At 41.8% G+C, this 6,466-nt stretch overlaps 1 long non-coding RNA gene across 1 annotated transcript; it reads left to right on the top strand.

The window, feature by feature from the left end:
- The first annotated feature begins 1,152 nt into the window (after positions 1-1,152).
- On the top strand, positions 1,153-5,956 carry LOC101686917. Its single transcript, XR_199134.3, has 4 exons — positions 1,153-1,876; positions 2,689-2,826; positions 3,237-3,398; positions 4,011-5,956. It is a non-coding gene; the product is annotated as an uncharacterized LOC101686917 (long non-coding RNA).
- The last annotated feature ends 510 nt before the right edge of the window (positions 5,957-6,466 follow it).

Here is a 6,466-nt window from a genome sequence, read left to right as displayed (position 1 = left end):
TCCTAATGAATTGTCTTAAAACCTTCGTAAAAAAATTTTAAAAATGGTTCTATATATATGAGTCTATTTCCCAACTTTCTAATCTGTTCCATCAATTTATTTGTCTGTACTTATGATAATTCCACATTATCCTGATTACTATAACTTTATAATAGATCTGAAAATCACCTTAAAAATTGGTGAGTCCTCCAGATGTTTGTGGAATCATGTTGGATTCATATTGGAGTCAATTTCTACCAAAAAATCTAATTTTTTAGTTGAGATTGTATTTAATGCACAGATTAATTTAGGGAGACTTAATATCTTAACAATATTGTGTCTTTTGATCCAGGAAAATTCGAAGTCTCTCCATTTATTTAGATTTTTTTGATCTCTTCCAACAAAGTTTTCAGTGTAGAGGTCTTACACATCTTTCATTAAATTTATTCTGAAATATTTTATGCATTTGTTGCTATGATTAAAAAGTATTTTCTAGGTGTTTTCTGCAAGTATACAAAAATAAGATTAATTTTTTGGTACATTGACTTTGTATCCTGTGACCTTATAAATTAATTTAGTAATCCTCATAGCGTTTTATAGATTCCTTGGGAATTTGTACGTTAACAATCATGTCATCTGAGAATAAAGATGGTTTTACTCTTTCTTTTCAATTTTTGTTAAGTTTCCAAGCCCTGTTGGAGGGTTTCCCTCCCTTGGCCCTACTGACACTTTGAGCCTGTCTTATGCATTATAGAATGTTTAGCAGCATCCCTTCCCCACCAGATGCCAGTGGCACCTTCCACCCACTCCCCGCCCTCCACCCCTTCTGCCCTTCTGAATAACTTCCAGGCAGGGGAGGCTGGTGAAGTCTCCAGGGGGCAGACTGTGCCACAGCAGGAAGGGGGGCAGAAAGAAATCAGCTCGAGCCTGGGAGACTGAAGAAAGGCACAGAGTCAAATAGACAAGAAGGGAGTTCCAGAAACAACAATTTGGCCAGTGTGATGGGAACAGAAATGTTCAAGAACAGGGATTGTAGTTACAGGAGGGATGATGTCTTGGGGTAAGTTTCTGAAGGTCCAGAAATGCCAAAAATTTGTTTGTTTGTTTGTTTTTTCCTCAGGTATCAGAGCCGAGCCCTGAAGAAATCAAATTAAATCTTAAATAGATGACTGGTATTGAAAATAGATGAAATCAGAGAAGCTTTATCAAAATGTGCTCTGCAGGAGGAACCTTGGAACCTTCCCCATGACCTTGCCCTTGAGATGGCTCCTGAGGCCCCTCCATGGCACGTCTCCTCTCCCCCTAGTGTTCTTTGAAATACGGATACCAACAGCAACTTTAAGTAATGAGGAGTCATTAATGGGTTTTGAAGCTCAGAAGGCAAGCTTTTCCCTAGCTATGAGCCTTAAGAAAGTTATTTAGCCTCTCTGGGGCTCATTTCCTTTTTTGTAACGTGAAGATAATACCTTCTAGAGAGGTTGTAACAATTAGAAACAAAGTACTTGGCACAGTGCCTAGTGTGTAGGTGTTCAAATAAGTGTAATTGCAAAGTTAATGATCGTGACGATAATAATGGAAACAGAGGGTGTCGCCCGGCGCTGAGTTCCAAATTCCCGAAGTCATTATGAGATCTGTGTTCGTGACTGGATTCTCGGCTGACTCCAAAACCAGGTTCAGAAGACTGCTCACGCTCTGGAGCCGCCACCTTAAGGACCTACCGCTTGTACACCTGTGGCTGCTCCCGGGTCTCTCTGGGCAGTGCCGTCCTGCCCCAGGCAGTCCTGAGTCGTGAGACACAATGAGCTTGTAGTGGACTCTCTACAGCGGTTCTGCATCCCTCGGCATGCCGCCAGCCAGAAGCACCGCCAGCCAGAAGTGCCATTCTGGTACGAGCCTGGTACGTCTGCGGACCACGCAAGGAACGCCCTCCTCGCCACCGAGCATGGCGAGGAGCACATTTCCTACTCTAGATGATCCTTGCTCCAGCTCTGGAGTGCCAGGAAAAGTAGCAAGTTACCTTCTTATCCCTTCAGACTCCCCATATGCCCTCTTACAGAGAGAATAAATTTGAATTGTGTCCTAGCTGTGTGCATGTTATCTGTGGATAGTCACCCTTTATTTATTGATTTGTTTATGTGACAAAGAGAGAGAGCACAAGCAGGGGGAGCGGCAGACACAGGGAGGAAACAGGGTCCCGGCTGATCAGGGTGCCAGATGTGGGGCTCCATCCCAGGACCCTGGGATCATGACCCTAACTGAAATCTTACACTTAACTGACTGAGCCACCCAGGCACCCCGATATTCACCCTTTAGAAATCACTTACCATTTTTTAATTTATCATAAATACAACAAACTGATATGGAATTCCCAGCATGTGCCAAGCACTGGGTTAGGTAGGCATTGAAAGTACACTGACAGACCAGCCTGCAAAGTAAGATTGTTAAAATGCTAGTGATAGATATACATATGAAATATATCATATATAAGAAATATATATTATATATAAAATATTTAATATATAAAATATACATATTATATTACTATATAAGAAATATATATTATATAAATATGTAATATATAAAATCTGTGTATTATATATAGAAAATATGTATTTATCAAACTCAACTATATATATGTATGTATATAGACTCAAAAGATATTTAATGTGGAAAGTCAAAACCCACTTTTCAATGTGTTTGTCTTTCCAGGGTGACTTCAGTGGCCCTGCCAACACCATCTGCTCCAGTGCAGAAAGACTACTTAATAGCCAAAAGCAGCTGCCAGTTCAGGCTTCAATGTACTCTTTCAGTTCCCTCCAAGATGACCTGAGTTGACCACCCTTCTAGGTAAAAAGGATTCAATCTCCATTTGACAATAAACCCTCAACCTGGGGAAAAAGAGGTCACATCAGCCTGGATGACTTTAAGTCACAGGAGGGTAGGATTTTTACGTTATCCCACCTCAAAAAGGCAAGAGTGTCAGTCCCTCAGAGGGTGAGTAGGGTTTGGTCTGATTTGGGGTCTGACTGCTTCAGTACCACTGATGCAAGGAAAGATCATATTTCTGGAATATTGACATAATGGTTTTTCTTCCCCTGATATTTTGAGTTGCAGTAGAACATGGTGGCTAATCCCTAGGAAGGGGGTGCAGGCGGGGCGAAGGTGGGGGCAGGCTGGGGAAGAAAAGGGAGTGAAATACATTGGCCTTGAGACTTTTCCCATTCTTAAACCTGAAATACAAATTCGTTTTGTTATAGGGAAAAAAATTAAATCTCCTGCATTCCTGATATTGTGGGGTGAGAGTTTAAGGTGCTTCAGAAACTTTGGGCGGATTTAGTCTGCCAAGAAACCATCCCAGTGGTAACTGCTGTACAGTGGACAGCTTTGGCAAACTGCTTAATAAGGAAAGCAAGATCATGGTAAGGAATTTGGGAAATGCTGAAGTGCTCAAGTAAAGAGAAAAAACCATTCATTTTCTAACATGGGTACCCATTTCCTTTCAATATATTTTTTTCTGCTTTTTACAAAACATCACTGAAATGATACTGTATATAAAATTTATCTTGCTGTCTTATCTGACAATTAACATTGCTTTAAAGAACATTTTTGTCATTAAAAACAATTACATGTCTTTTTAAACTAATTATGTTATGTCACAAAATTAACCCATGTTCATTGCAGAAAATTTAGAGAATAGAAAAATAATCCTAACTCAAGAAGATTGCTATTACCGTAGTTGTTAATGTAGTTATGATACTAATATATAGCCACAGGCAAGTGTTCTCCCTAGAGATGCTTCATTTTCTTTATCTTTAAGATGGAGATAACAGTGCATGCATAATACGCCATCCCATGTATGTGCTATAATCTGCTAACACTGGGTGGTTGTCTGTTACAATCCAGCTGCCTTGGGCCAGGGAAGCCATGTTCACAGTAATAAAATATATTTCTCTGACTCTTTTCCAACTTTCTCTTGTTGGGAAAGACTCCTTCTCTTCAAAGTCTCTGAAGACTCCTCTTGTCTTTTCTAGGATCCCCAAGGGATTCATCTCTTCATTCAACCAACAAATATTGAGCATGTACAATGTACTGGGCAATGAGCAGAAGACATGATCGTGAGAAAAAAGACACAGCCGCTGTTCTCTGGGTGTTTCCAATCTAAAGGGGGACACCAGACCTTAATCAAATAATCACTCAGGAAATCAAATGCAAGCTACCTTAACTGCTAAGAAGAACCAGTAGAGAGCTTATGAGAACAATGGCAAAGGGACTTGACCTTGGCAGGGGCACAGGGGAGGTCTCTGAAGAAGTTCCTGATTGAGATGAGATCTGGAATGTGGAGAAGCTCCTGGGGTCTGGGTAAAGGGCTTCTGAAGAAAGAGGGCCATTTCCGGCAGAAGGAAGGGCACGGGCACGAGCCCTGCAGCAGGAGTGCACATGGCGTGCTTGGAGAAAGCGCCTGGGGTATGAATGAACCCATGCTGGGAAAAACATGTATGTTCTGCGGTGGCAGCATAGCAAGAATGTCCTTTAAAATGTGGGATTTATGGTTTTTCAGGTATGGAAGGGTCAACTGATCAGGAGATGGTTATCATTGAAAAGGTCATATCCATAAATTCCAGGAAGAAGGGTGCTATGAGGGAGCACAAGGGTCAGTCAAGAAGGTAAGGGTGTGAGGGGGAAAATGTGAGGCAGGGTTGTCGTTGTGGTTTCCGTGAGAAGGAATGTGCAAAGCAGGGAACGCCTTTTAGAACTGTCAAGTCTGAATAATTTCAGGGTGCTCTGAGGCAAAGGGGCTGCCTGGAGTTGTCTGGTATCTGGTTCTGGGGGTGACTGAGGCAGGGAAACAGTGGCTCTGAGTGTGAGAGCCCGTAGGGGAGGTGGGTGGTGATGTGGGCCCTGGGTTGGCTAGTTTGGGTATGAAACTCACACTCACAAGCATGTTGTTCGTTAGCTCTAGTGACTGGCTAGTCCTGGGAGGGGAGTCTCTCCAGAGTCAACAAGCCCTGAGATGTCAAAGGATCCAAAGTGCAGAGTAAAAGACATAATTAACCAGTACATTGGAAGAACATCAGGCAGAAGAGTGGCCAGAGTTAGCAAGAGGGACAGATGATGAGGAAGGACACCTTTCTCAGTGTTTCTGTAAGACTTCAGTGAAAACAGAGCTTTCCAGTTTTTGTAATCCTTTTCTCCTTTGGGCACAAACATACAGCTGGACTGGAAGTCTAATCTGGCTTGCAAGAACATCGGTGCTCAGAAGTGTCCCAGCAACTTACCTTCGAAATAGTCTTGATATAAATTACATTTCCTCCAATATGTCCTAGCCACATACTGGGCTAAGCCCAAGTGTTGGGTCTCTTCCTTGGGAATACATTTTTTCTTACATTCTTTGGCCAAATAGGCCCTAGGGCCGTGGTTCTCGCTAGGGACAATTTTGTGGGATATAGGACATTTGGCAACATCTGGAGACATTTTTTGTTGTCACAGCTTGGTGGAGAGTCCTACTGGCATTTAGTGTGTGAAAGTCAGGCACGTGGCCAAACACACTAAAATGCATGGGACAGTCCCCCCACCCCCAACAGAGCAGCATCTCTCCCAAAATGTCAGAAGTGCCGAGACCAAGAAATACTGACCTAGATATTTGTATCCTGGAAGTGAATCAGGCCAGAATTTAAGCCTTGGCCCTTTGCAACAGAATTTTTCATTAATGATCACGTGACACTGGATATATTATATTTATTATTTGTATAATTTTTCTTTTAGTCTCAAGAAGTATCTGATTTTCCTCCTCCCTGTTCCTTATGTGTATTCCTGGAAGAGAAGTCCTAAAGAGCATATGTGGGAAGAGTTGCTTAATCTACTCTCTTAAAGCACCATTCCAAAGCTCTTTCAGTGATGGTCTCATATTTGTTTTATTTATTTTTTGAGTGTCCCTGTTGCTTTATGAGATTGAGTCCAGTCAACAAGTCTTTAATGATTGCCTGCCATATACTTAGCATGTGTCATTCTCTGGAAATCTATCACAGTGCCTAACCCAGCTGTACATGTAAGGACCTGGCCCATGGGAAAATACATTATCTTATTTACTTCTCCCAGTAGACCTATAATTGGGGGATCAATACACCTCAGCTTGCATATGAGGCGATAGAGGCTTGGAGAGTCAAATCATGCCTAGATCCCATGGCTAGTATGTATTTGCTTGGATTTGAATCCAAGCACATGGTCTGGCCCCAAAGCCAATGCCCCTCTTGTGGCCCTCCAAGACTCCTTCCTCTTGATGAAAACTGGAGACCACAACTCTTTACCCCATTAAGAACTATCCTCCAGTTGGCTCTTTTAATTTAGAGGAATTTAATTGATAAATCTAATTTAATTTAGAGGAATCTGTTAAGCTCATTTAGCTGAAAAAAAGGAAGCACAGTCCTGAACAAAAGGAAAATTATTAACCAAGGGAATAAACAGGCCTCATAATGGCCTGACTCCCATT

Source organism: Mustela putorius, unplaced genomic scaffold (genome assembly GCF_011764305.1).
Source record: "Mustela putorius furo isolate JIRA1106 unplaced genomic scaffold, ASM1176430v1.1 tig00003871_pilon_pilon_pilon, whole genome shotgun sequence".
Lineage (NCBI taxonomy): Eukaryota > Metazoa > Chordata > Mammalia > Carnivora > Mustelidae > Mustela > Mustela putorius.
This window is presented reverse-complemented; position numbering and strand designations above follow the sequence as displayed.